Source organism: Etheostoma cragini, chromosome 12, assembly GCF_013103735.1.
Source record: "Etheostoma cragini isolate CJK2018 chromosome 12, CSU_Ecrag_1.0, whole genome shotgun sequence".
Lineage (NCBI taxonomy): Eukaryota > Metazoa > Chordata > Actinopteri > Perciformes > Percidae > Etheostoma > Etheostoma cragini.
In genome coordinates this window covers 25397199-25410273 of record NC_048418.1, presented here as the reverse complement: position 1 = coordinate 25410273, position 13075 = coordinate 25397199, and the positions used below count along the sequence as shown (strand labels likewise).

The 13075-nt window shown below is 42.0% G+C and overlaps 1 non-coding gene across 1 annotated transcript; it reads right to left on the bottom strand.

The window, feature by feature from the left end:
* Positions 1-5631: 5631 nt before the first annotated feature.
* On the bottom strand, positions 5632-5713 carry trnas-uga. Its single transcript has one exon. It is a non-coding gene; the product is annotated as a tRNA-Ser (tRNA).
* Positions 5714-13075: the final 7362 nt, after the last annotated feature.

The window sequence follows — 13075 nt, the reverse complement described above, 5'->3', positions numbered from 1 at the left end:
CTTTGAATATGCAAATAATGTTTGTTGGCAATACTGGAAACACAATGTCTTGTGTAATTTAATGAAACGTATGTGCACAGAAGGTTCCAAGTTTGCACTTCACACATGTTAAAGTTGCATGATGGACAACAAATGGCTTCAAACTAGTGATGTCACACATTTCTGCTTCTACGTCCAGGTGTTGAGATGGAAGGTCAGCACAGAGAGGAATGGGAAATCAGCCTTCCAGTGACAAACTGTGCACATACTTCCAAATCAACCATCATTTTGCAAAGTGAAGAATGCTTCATGATGAACTACCTAGAGCACCGGATAGACCTACAACCAATCAGAGCAGCGGATAGGACAGCAACCAATCAGGGCAACAGATAGACCTACAACCAATCAGAGCAGCGGAGGAAATGACGTATGTTGACCTATGTTGAACTATGACCATAGACCGTATATTTATATTAACGGTCTATGACTATGACCTATGTTGAGGTATGATGTTCATTTCTTTAATGTTACATTTTTTATACTGCACTGTAACTTTTATTCTTGTGTTTTATCTCTTTTTATTTTTTAACTGTTTTTGTATCATCCTGTTGCTGAAATGTGCTTTACATGCCTGTGTATATGCTAGATCATGGATGAGAAGTGTACTGACAACTGTAACAGCAGCCTCATTTAATCTCAACTAACGATGCATTTTGACAGAGCGTTCTGATTTATTCATATCCAATCAAAGACAATGACAATAACTCCACACCAGAGTAGCCCTAACAGCGAAAACCCCCAAAATGGAAGTTAGCATTCTTCTTTTTAAAGAAGAAATCCAGCCTTCAGCCAAACAAATCAATAGTTTACAAAAGAACATATGTAAAAACCTTTGCTGACACAAATTTAAAACCTGCATTCCCAAGCAACTTTCGGTACTGTATGGTGAATTGTGAATGATGAGGGAAGGAGGGCCTGTGTGTGTGTGTGTGTGTGTGTGTGTGTGTGTGTGTGTGTGTGTGTGTGTGTGTGTGTGTGTGTGTGTGTGTGTGTGTGTGTGTGTGTGTGTGTGTGTGTTTGTCCTTTTGATAGAAAAAGTGTTTGCTGAATCTACAAAACTGAGACACTTTGTGCTGGGACGCCCTTTGGCTTAATTTTCTTCCTCTGTGTTTTTTTATTGCTGCAGGATTGGGGGGGGGGAGAATAAAGAATGAAGAAGCTGACTAAACTCCTTTTGTGTATTTGCTCTGTTTGTCTGTTGACTTCAGGTACAGCAGTTGATTTTTGAATTTGAAGTTTTAAAGAGACTTGCATTGTCCCGTGCGTCTCTCCCTGTTTGGAAGGCTGAGTTAGAACGGCAGCCTTCTCGCGTTGGACTGAAGGACAAAGCAACCTTCAGCACATGAACACAATAACATTTATCGGGAATTGGCAGGATTATCTGCCCGAACAGTGAGGTAATATGACTAAAAATATCATGCAATGAGGCAGAGGTAAGAATTCCCGCCAAGGTGTCTATTTGTTGCAGCTGAGAAGTATTTTTGATTATTTTTGTTCCCTGTGCCACTTTCAAGCCCATCTACACATGCCAAGTCCAATCTATTTCCAGACTTTTCAATTTATCCTAGCAAATAATGGAAAAGATCAGCACTTCTTTTATAGTCCTTGTGTTGTGTGTTTGTCCATCGCCCTCTTTCCAAATTGACCTTTTTTTTTTTTTATAGATTGTTTTTGGGGCATTTTAGGCCTTTATTAACAGGACAGATGGAGACATTTATAGGCAATCCGAAAGTCCACGTTGAAGGGATGCAAATTTCGCCCTGACTGCAGTGCTTTGGCTCTGATTTTCTTGCGAGGTAGCCAGACGCCAGGGCTCGCGAGTCATATTTTTGGCAGCAAGACAGCAGCAGACAGCTGGCTGACAGTAGCACTCGGCGATGCTAACCTGCCCAGACACTTCCCTTCCCCTCAGGCTTTACACAGGCACCTAGCCCCGCCGCAGGGGGAGACACACTCACACACGCAGGCATGCTCGAATGAACACCTGAACAGTAAAAGAAAACTAAAAAGAAAATTAGAAATGGTGTATTTCACACACGCAATACACTTTGTTTGCATGTTTTCTTTAACTTCAGTTACATGACTAATGATCGGTCTGAAAACAGAGATATCTCTTGTCAAATAAACCTGTTTATTCATCTTCCTAAATCTTGTTTTATTTGTGCAACCAAATAAATTGTGTATCTAATATTTATTTAATGTCCTAATTTATTAATATATTACTGATTTTTAGTGCACTCAATAAAATGGTTTTGATTCATTAAGTTTAAGAATGGCATTTGTTTGGTTTTTGCAGTTTAAGATGCTGTACTTTAGTTTTATTCTGATACTGTATGTCTTGCTCATGAATATAAATACCTCAAGGGCAACACAAGGCACTATCCCTGACATCTTTTTTGGTGATCTACAAAGCATTTTAGACTTTTCACTCACTGAACATCACTCAAGTGTCAGCTAATTGCCTCGGACGAAATGTTAAACATGTCCACCATGGACAGCTTTCTATTGCCAGAGATTATAAGGCTGTCAAACAGTCATTTACCCCACAATGACTGGCAACCTGTAAGAGCCAAACAAACAGACAGACAGACAGACAGGCAGGCCGACAGGCAGGCAGACAGACAGGCAGATAGATAGATAGATAGACAGATAGATAGATAGATAGATAGATAGATAGATAGGCAGGAACACAGACCGACAGACAGACAGACAGACACACTCTCTCCTGGCAGCTCTGTGGCTATATAACATAGCCTGGAGAAGGGCTATGCATGCGTGTGTGTGTGTTTTATCCTTGAGTTTGTGTCATATCCTTGAGGACCTCCTCCATTGGGTGTGTAACCACATTTTTATATTGTATGATTTTTTCAATTCTATGTTTACATTTGCACTAAACTCAAAACGTGCACCGGCTATAGGTCTGGATTTAGCCTCTGGGGCGATACCCAAGTCTGGTCCTGCTGAACCATTCCATATGTTATCGCTCCGTTGAAAGGCCGTTATCGGCCTCATAGGGAGGAGTCAGGAAGGGGCTTGCTACACTAGTAGGTAGTAGTAGTTGCTAGTAAGTTCCGGAGGCCTTCATCGATTTATGTGGAAGCAGACACCATTATGGTGGTCTGGACCCCTTGGCTTCACCTTTTAACACTCTGGGAGTCCGAACATAACAAACCTTACTTGGTTAGCTTTTGACAACAAAACTACTTTAATTAGGTAAAGATAATGACCTCTTCAGAGTCCATCAAGTTTTCTTTATTCTTCTGTGTAGAATTCCTCATGGGGGAGACAGAAACTATGCACTGTAGCTTTAACTTTAAAAAACAAAGTCCTGTGTCCTGTGTGGTTTCACACAGGACACAAGCTCCAGTCTCTCTTATGAAAGCCAAAACTTTACCTTTACCAAAACAGAAATGCTCATTAGATTACATCTGATCAAATGTGTCAACATCAAATGTGTGTAACACCAAGCGGAAAACCAGAACTTGGATATTTTTTAAATGTACAATAGCTGGAACTGACTGAACAATCCATGGTCGGATCATTTTGTCCAACAGACAGGACATGCATCGTTCAGCAAGATACAAAATCTGTACCTGCTGTTCTCATTAAAAGACAACTGCTTCGTCTAAAGGTCCACAATGTAAATTTGACGGCCCCCTTCCCTACTTTCTACCTCTATACTTCCAGCTGGACAAGACCCACATCTTAACCTCGGCCTTCATTTGGATCTCAGCTGCCTGTAAAGTTTACTCATAACTTCCTCTGTTATAGTTCCCTCTACAGTAGGACTGCATTGTGCCAAGATGACACACACACACACACACACAGACCACAAAGTCAAAACAAGACCAGGTCCTGGCAGGTAACATCTTTGCAACACAAAGAAGCAAAGTGAAGGACATGACAAGTTACTTACTTCCTGAAGGCTGGATTAAAGATACTAGAAGTAAATCACCTGTTTATGGGCGTCATCACACGAGCTACAGAACAGACAAACATCACGCAGGAGAAGATACGGGTTTGGGTCCAACTATGTTTAATGGGTTGGGACGATCACCCAGCTCACAAAACGAGACAAGACACGAGATTGGGTTCACAAGATCAAGATTTTATCACTATTATACAGAAAACTTTAATGAAGAAATAGGACTGGAAAAACAGTCCATTATTCAACTGAAAGTCACAAAATGAAAAAGGGGCACTGGATGCACATGACTGGCTTCTCTGCTGTATAACTAACAGTTACTTTGTTACTTACTCCATTGTATGGTGGAGAGATTGCCCTAATAAATTACTATCACACACTCAAAAGATGTTTTTTGTGAAGACAGATGCTCTTTTCTGACCCTCACGCTGGGTTTACTGTGTTAGATGTTGAGATATTTCACATGATTTGTAGAACAACTGTGATCTGCTGGTGCCACTAGAGGAAGTGAGATAACGTCAGTAGGATTTATCAGGATCATGAGTGTATGTCCAAGATCATGCTAATCTGTCCAATAGTTATTTCCTTTTCCTTTGTTTTGTAATTCAAACTCTGGTGGATTTCTGAGGACTAGGGTTACCTGGTCCTCAGATCTCTGCAGGGTAAATCCAGACAGCTAGCTAGACTATCTATCCAATCTAAGACTATGGTTACCTGGTCCTCAGATCTCTGCAGGGTAAATCCAGACAGCTAGCTAGACTATCTGTCCAATCTGAGGACTATGGTTACCTGGTCCTCAGATCTCTGCAGGGTAAATCCAGACAGCTAGCTAGACTATCTGTCCAATCTGAGGACTATGGTTACCTGGTCCTCAGATCTCTGCAGGGTAAATCCAGACAGCTAGCTAGACTATCTGTCCAATCTGAGGACTATGGTTACCTGGTCCTCAGATCTCTGCAGGGTAAATCCAGACAGCTAGCTAGACTATCTGTCCAATCTGAGGACTATGGTTACCTGGTCCTCAGATCTCTGCGGTAAATGCTACTTGAAGAAAACGGCACATCTGATAGCCGTTAAGTTGCTTTGGTCTGAATCTAGGAGATAGCCACGCCCCTTCATTTGAATAAAACAAGTAAAAATAAATAGATAGGGAAATAAATAAATGTGACAATATTAAATAAAAGTCCCTTAAAGTAAATAATTGTGTACTTATGAAATAAAAGTCCCCTGAAAGTAAATCCTTTTCCTTTATCTATGTATGTTTTGAACTATATTGACTTTTATTGCCTTGTTTATATATTTCAAGATGTATTTCAGATGCATAATTATGTATCTTTTTTTTCCCTCCTACATCTCCCCTCTCTCCTCTTTGTTCAAGTTCATAGCTGTCCAATCAGTTTCTTGTTGATAACTGAAACTACTTCTGAACCTCCACATGTTCTACTTAACCAAGTTCTTTGCTGAGGATATTTTACAGGGCTCTGTGATTTGTTTAATAAAATCTGTGCCAGTCCCTCCTCCACAGGGCTTGGAAAGAAGGTCCATCAAAGTGAGACAAGTGGCCAACTTCACACACAGTGATTTCAGCTTTCAGAACATGGATGCCAAGTTTTTACACAAGACCATTTGGAGAGCCTAAGACCTTGAAAGTTTTGCCCTCATAATTTCGCTGTGAGCAGGACTTGAACCTGCGCAGGGAGACCCCATTGGATTTCAAGTCCAACGCCTTAACCACTCGGCCATCACAGCTTGGGTCAGTACCTGCTTCCTCCATCACCTATCAAGAGAGGAGATGAGATTAGTAGCAGTTAAAAGAACCTTGACAGTTGATGGCAACACTTTTATCTGCTGTTCTCATCCAGAACAACTGCTGAGCAGGGAGGAGGATGTGTGTGTTGCTGAAGGACACTTTGTCAAGACAGATGGCTGATTAAAGGAATCACAGAACTTCCAGTTCCAGAACAGCCTCTAATGTTGCAAAATACCAACAATGTAACTAAGATCTGTTCTCTGTGCAGTAATTGTGAGGCTCATTCCTATCTGTAGAACACATTTCCAAGGAAACTTAAAAGACACAAATTATACAGTGCAAGGATTATATTCAGAATTTAAGATTCAGACGTGTGAACAAGTAACAGGCGAGGCTAGCAGCTCCCCCCAGCTTTCAGTGTTAGTGCTAGGCTAAATAAGTGACAAATTAAAGGATAACCCTGAATAAGTAAGTGTGAAAACATAACAAATGCACATGCTTCCATTCAGGTGAACCATGGGATAAAGGTTGTCTCTGGAAATGTTGGTCCATGTCAAACCTGATCCTTGGATTTCTGGGAAATGCGTTTAGCACTACTCCCACAGTAACCGAGTGGATTTGGAGTATCCAAGTCCATCCCTGCATTCAGACACCAACTCCCTTCTGGAAGACCGTCATTGCTGCAGTAATTACATCAAGCACAGAATCTCCCAGAATATTAGCTCAAATCAAAAGGAATGTGCATCCCTGTTGCCAGCCAACCCGCCATAGCCTATACTTCTGAACTGTTTGTTTTCCATTGTACTTCCTCTGGAGCTTCTCACAGCAGGCTGTGGGATCTCTGCTGCTGCACATACACATGGTTATCTGATCAGCTAAACACAGATATAAGGTTTCATGGAAGGGAGACGGAGAAGGACAGGCAGCCAGACAGACAGACAGACAGACAGACAGGCAGAAACTGCACAGCAGAGTTGTTAATGAGCTGCAAGCTTTTTGTTTCATTCTAAACTGAGACTTTCAGTATCAACGCAAACAAGATGATTTCTTAGGAATGCAGAGGGATGGTATTAAAGTGAGCAGTGACAGACTGGCCATCTGGAATTTGTCTTTGGTTAATTTTGATAGGTTAATTTATGCATACAGCCACAAATATCCCAGACTGCGGTGAGGAGCGTGGAAACATTCACTCGGAAGGCAGTTATTATTATTATTAATTTCAAAGCCAGGTCATTGACAAAAAATAGGGCCGGTGTGTTGCAAATGCCAGAGCCTTTTAATAATCCCAGTCTGTACAAAACAACAAACACAAAACTATACATAACGACTCCAGTGTGTGTCACAGCTTACTACACTGAAAAGATTTAATAAGGATTTGAGCATCAAGTCCCCAGTATTAAACAACTGAATACTTCATTTGTCATTGTCCTAATGGAAGCGTTTTACCCCTCTGTGGATAGTATGATGTCCTTTTTCTGCCGCTTCCAAAACATTCTAAAGTTACCTGAAAATAAGTCTTTTAGGAGGACAGGCTCACTATTGCCATGTGATCTGTATCAGGATCCATTATCTGAATGATAATGTGACAGTGACGACAGTGAAGTGATGAATAGTAGATGTGTCATGTTCCAATGTTGTGCCTGCTGTTAGTAGCATTTTGCTGTTTTTATCCCTCTCTCTCTGTCTCTCTCTCTCTCTCTCTCTCTGTCTCTGTCTCTCTCTCTCTCTCTCTCTCCTTCTTGGGAAAGATCCTGCACGTACACAGGAATGTTGTCATGCCCTACCAGTGATCTAATAATGAGTTGCCATGCTCCACCTTGTTTAATCGGTATGTCAAAACAAGATGCAGGGATTTCCAGATAGAATTACAAAAGATTGCACAAAATCAGCAAAGGGTTTTGTATTTTTCGATTTAAAATGTAGAAGAGTAACATGCTCAAAGGTTTCTGATAACTCCCTTCTCGGTGTGCAGGTTCAATCATCATCACAGTTCATCCCTTTCTCAGGTCAGGGGGACCAGTTGACAACAGTTGAAACCAATCAAGGACTGTCAAAGAGTTAGGTCAGAAACTAGTCTGTCATTGCCAGACCTTCCCCCACAGCGCTGCCGAGGAGGGTCTAGTCCACACAGCCTTCTGGGATGGGAGAAAAACCTGCTCTGCTTTATCGCCATCTCTTTAAACCAGGACCAATGCAGGACTTTTTCTTGTAACCTATTATTTGTACAGTGTGGTATTAGTACTTTTACTTAAGTAAAGGATCTGAATACTTTGTCCACCACTGGTCCCAAGTAGACAGAATCATGTCACTCATACATCCATTACCCTGGATTTTTTCTATGTAACGTCAGGTGATGATTAAAGGAAGTAAGATGTGGTGTTTTAGACTTGCAAGCTGCGTGGCACGCATCCACAAGAGTCTGTCTGGATCTTTATCCATATTTGCACAGAGAGTGTTTTTCACATGTCACTCCCATTTAATTACAGCGCTTAGTGTTTGAGAGGGAGACAGGGAGGAGACCTGGGTGGTCTCCTGACTTCCTCACTCCCTCCAGCACGTCGGCCGGAGATGCACCGTCATTAGCATTCCACCCCACCAAACTCCCAGGGTGTGAGTGCGGAGCAGCCACAACGGCTCCATGTCTGACCCCCAAATATACTGTTGAATTATAACGATATCACTTCAACTCTGGGCACATTGAACTTTTTAATTCACCCTTTCATTACATCTTCTTTAACCCTTGCCAGGTCTCATGTTAAAAATGCATGCACTACTGAACAATTCCTTAATTTTCTCTTTCTACTATACTTTTGTAGTTGGGTCACAATACATAAAGTTGTTGCTCAGTTCAGGCCCTCAGTGCAACTGTGATGGAGACCAGTGTTGGGATATACACGTTTTACACAAATTATAATTACAGTAGTGTTTATTCATTTTTTCTGTGACAGAGAAAAGCATTACTTACTCTTAAATGTGGTGACGGTGTTTCCCCCCAACCCCAAACCCAGACCAGAAGCTGATTTCACAGTAGAGGAGCCTGATAGCTGAAGGCTCTGGTCCCCAGACCCAGACTGGGAGCTGGTCCTATTGGAGAGGAGCCTGATAGCTGAAGGCTCTGGTCCCCAGACCCAGACTGGGAGCTGGTCACACAGTAGAGGAGCCTGATAGCTGAAGGCTCTGGTTCCCAGACCCAGACTGGGAGCTGGTCACACAGGAGAGGAGCATGATAGCTGAAGGCTCTGGTCCCCAGACCCAGACTGGGAGCTGGTCACACAGGAGAGGAGCCTGATAGCTGAAGGCTTTGGCTCCCATTCTACTCTTAGAGACTCTAGGAACCACAAGTAGTTTAGAATTCTGGGAGCGTAGTGCTCTAGTGGGACAATCAGTCACTAAGAGCTCTTCAAGATTAAATGGGGCTTGACCATTTAGAGCTTTGTAGGTCAGGAGAAGGATTTTAAATTCAATCCTGGATTTTGCAGGAAGCCAATGCAGAGAAGCTAATACAGGAGAAATGTAATCTCTTTTTTTAGTTCTTGTCAGAACACGCGCTGCAGCATTCTGGATCAGCTGGAGAGTCTTAAGGCACTTTTTTGGGCATCCTGATAATAAAGAATTACAGTAGTCCAGCCTGGAAGTAACACATGCTTCAACTAGGTTTCAGCATTGTTTTGAGACAGGACGTTCCTAATTTTGGCAATGTTACAAAGACATAAAAAAAGGCTGTTCTTGAGTTTTTTTTTAGAGGCGTTAAAGGATATATCCTGATCATAAATAACGCCTAGATTCCTGACAGTAGTGCTGGAGGCCAGGGCAACACCATCCAGAGTAGCTATATCCCTAGATATCGAAGTTTGGAGGTGTTTAGGGCCAAGCACAATAACATCAGTTTTGTCTGAGTTTAACATCAGAAAACTGTAGGTCATCCATGATTTTATAACATTCATGCATATTTGGAGTTTAGCTGTCTGGCTTGATTGATAGGCATAACGTGTCATCGGCATAAAAATGAAAGTTAATTGAGTGTTTCCTAATAATATTGCCTAGAAGAAGCATATATAAGGAGAATAGAATTGGTCCAAGCACATAGCCTTGTGGAACGCCATTGCTAACTTCAGCGTACTTGTAGGATTTATCAATAACATTAACAAATTGAGTGTGAATCCTTTAATGCCAATTAAATGTTCCAGTCTCTGTAACAGGATGGTATGGTAAACGGTGTTGAATGCGGACCGTGTCCTTGCGCCCGGGGTTCATGTCCCACAAGTGCTGGTCCGTCCCGTTGTTGTGGCCGATGCATTGTGTTTCATTTCCCTGTTGTTGCGTTGCCCCGAGCAGACCAGTGTCATGGCAGTTCGTGAGACATCCATGATCATGTTCGGCTTGATGCTTGGTCTGTGCACTTGGACTCTTTTGCTGCAGTAAATAATCTATGGGTTGTTAGCTCAGTGTTGCTCATTATTAAGTTGCTCTGAAAAAGAGCATCAGCTTAATTCCTCACATGTAATGCTTGGCTGCCAAGCTGTAGCTGGCTGCCCAGATGCTTTAGCCCCGAGCCATATTGACTCCTGCCTGACTACCGGTCAACATAGCCCCAGGCGCTATTCTCGCCAGCTCATGCCTGGGCCTGCACAGAGACATCAGTCAACAAAGTCAGTCACGCGTCTGATTGGACAAGACCAGGGCCCAAAAACTCTGGCGACGCCCCCAGGGACCCACAAGGCCATGCTTTAGCATTTGTGCCCTCAACAATCAGCTGCTGTTTCTGAATACTGAATCCATTTTGATCGATTTAAATCCACAGATGCAGCCCCAGATGACTGTGACAGATTGGTTTTATTATTATTATTATTTGTATTATAATTTATTATTGTCATTATTATTATTATTATTAAAATGTATTATTTGTGTTTATGTAAACACATTATTCAAAAGTGTACATTATACATTAGGACTCAGATTTGATGGAGACGGTTTTTAGACATTTATAACAAACTGCTTAAAGGAAAAACAGGATGAAACATGAAAGCTTAATGTAAATTAATTGTTATTATAATGTATGTTACAATGTTGTGATGACTGACCGGCTCTACTGATGGAAATGCCAACATGAGTGTTTTAGCTTGATTTTCCCACATGACACATAATCACTAATTCAAGCACGAATGCGCTCCTCCTTTGAGCCGGAGTTGAACCAGCGACCTTAGGATATGAGCGATGCATTGCTACAGTCCTCCGCTCTCTGAGCTATCAACAGGGCATTGCATCCAATCACAAACAGTTGGATGATGAATGTAATGTTTAACCAAAATTGTCCATAAAACGTTTATTTTAGTTTTTTATTTACTTCCATTTCCATAATTTGTGCTCTGATACCTTTGTCCACCACGGAGGTTGGTTTTGGGAGGTTAAGGAGAAGTCTTTGTTGTCACTTTTCTTTCAACGTTTGGCGCTTTTTTTCTACATTTAAAAAAACTAAATTGGTTCAAATTTTTTGTCACCTGTCATTTTTGAAAATTCATTTCAACGTCTTCCAAATTTTGTCCTCTGGGCAGCTTTGCATTAGAGAATTTTATATAATAGGCCCAAAAGAAAATTTTCAGCTTCAAAACTACCACACATCACGCTCTTTTTTTATAATTACGGGGCAAAGTCCAGTTACAGCCGTAGTGCATAGTTTCCGTCTCCCTCATGAGGAATTCTAAGTAATGACAACTGTCAGGGTGTCCCCCCCCCCCCCCCCACATAAGACAGTTAAAATAGGTTTATGGCATTTTTCCACTGCATGGTTCCTCCTCGACTGGCCTCAACTATACTCGCTTATTTAGGTTTTCCATTATGATTAAAAAGTCCCTGGTACCTTCTAACAGGAACTTTATTTAGAACCACACCATCCAAGCTGAGCCAATACCAAAAGTTTACGTGAAATCCTGCAGAATGCTGATTGGTTGAAGAGAATCAACCCTGATCATCATTGCTAGCGTCAGACGGGGTGTGGGGGGTCCTGAACAAACCCGCTGGGTTTAAGTTTAGCCAGGAAATGGCAGGAATGGCCAGGAATGGGGTACCAGGAATGGAGCCATGGAAAAAGGCCATTAATTACCATTGTAACAACTCATTTGGAAATGGCTTGAATGAACGTGACGTCCATTAATATCAAAAAGTTACGCAATAAAGCTTTAATGAGCCGCAATTCTTTCTTTTTTTTACGGATTTATTTCTTAGAATGTGTGGCATTTATTGTGGAAGTTATGAGATTACAGTACACGTGATTTAATAACAGTTTTTCTGTGATAGCCTGATCTCGGCCCGCATCTAGTTTAAACTGTGTGTTTACAGACACTACATTACCCACTGGTTGGTTGTACTAAAGACGCATTGCCTCACTGACAGTTAGGAAATGCTCTGTGAGGTGGAGGCTTGCATCAGCATGTTTTATCTTCACCCACAAAAGCATCTTCCTTGGAGCCAGAGAGCTGGATCTCCCTACTGCTCTCACACACTCCCCCACACTACCAACCTCACTACGGAACACTGTTCGCTATCACTGTTAAATGCACTTGCTTCAGGTGGTGTCTGGGTAAAGTTATGCAGCTGTTACAATGTTGCAGCCCCGCTACAGTGTAATCTTGGAATTTTTACTTTTGGAGTTGAAAAAACAAATGTCCAGGGAGTGTTTCCAGTTTCCATTTTCAAGAAAGATACAATAGGACCTTATGAATAATATAGCAACAAAACGACTTAAACACAGGGGATAAATACATAGGAAATATTAGGGGAAAACTGAAATTTTAATTTGGAAATGTGAAACAGTGAAAAAGAGATTGAGAGCTGGAGTCTTCTGTTCTATATCCATGTCCTTTGCCCTCTCATGCAGTGTGCTTGTGCAAAGCCACCGTGTCTCGACTTGACTTGACTCACCCTCTGAATGAATCGTGGCCCAGCTGTTGACTAATAGTCCACATTCACCACTAAAAAAACACCATGTCACCACTCCCTGTGTCCAAAGTGTGGGTGGTGGGCGCAGGGGAGGGGCTGGCTGAGCAAATAGGATGGGGGTTGGGGGCGAAGCAAGAGTTGTAGCATTGTATTGTTAGACTGACAGTGGGACAGACAGGGGGATCGGGTGGTCCTGGCCCAGAGACAATAGCTGAGATCGCGCTGCCTCTCTGCTAAGCCCCCTTTGTCCGGCAGGGTGGGAAACCCCTTACAACTAGCCATCACTATCATGATGCAGGCCTTAGGAATCTGCTCAGTGGAAACATAGCATGGTCAGATATGGCACATTGTTGAAGGACTAACAGGATATAGGATGGTGTCCAGCAGTGTCTCAGGGCAAATGTGAAATATGCAATCCCTTTCTA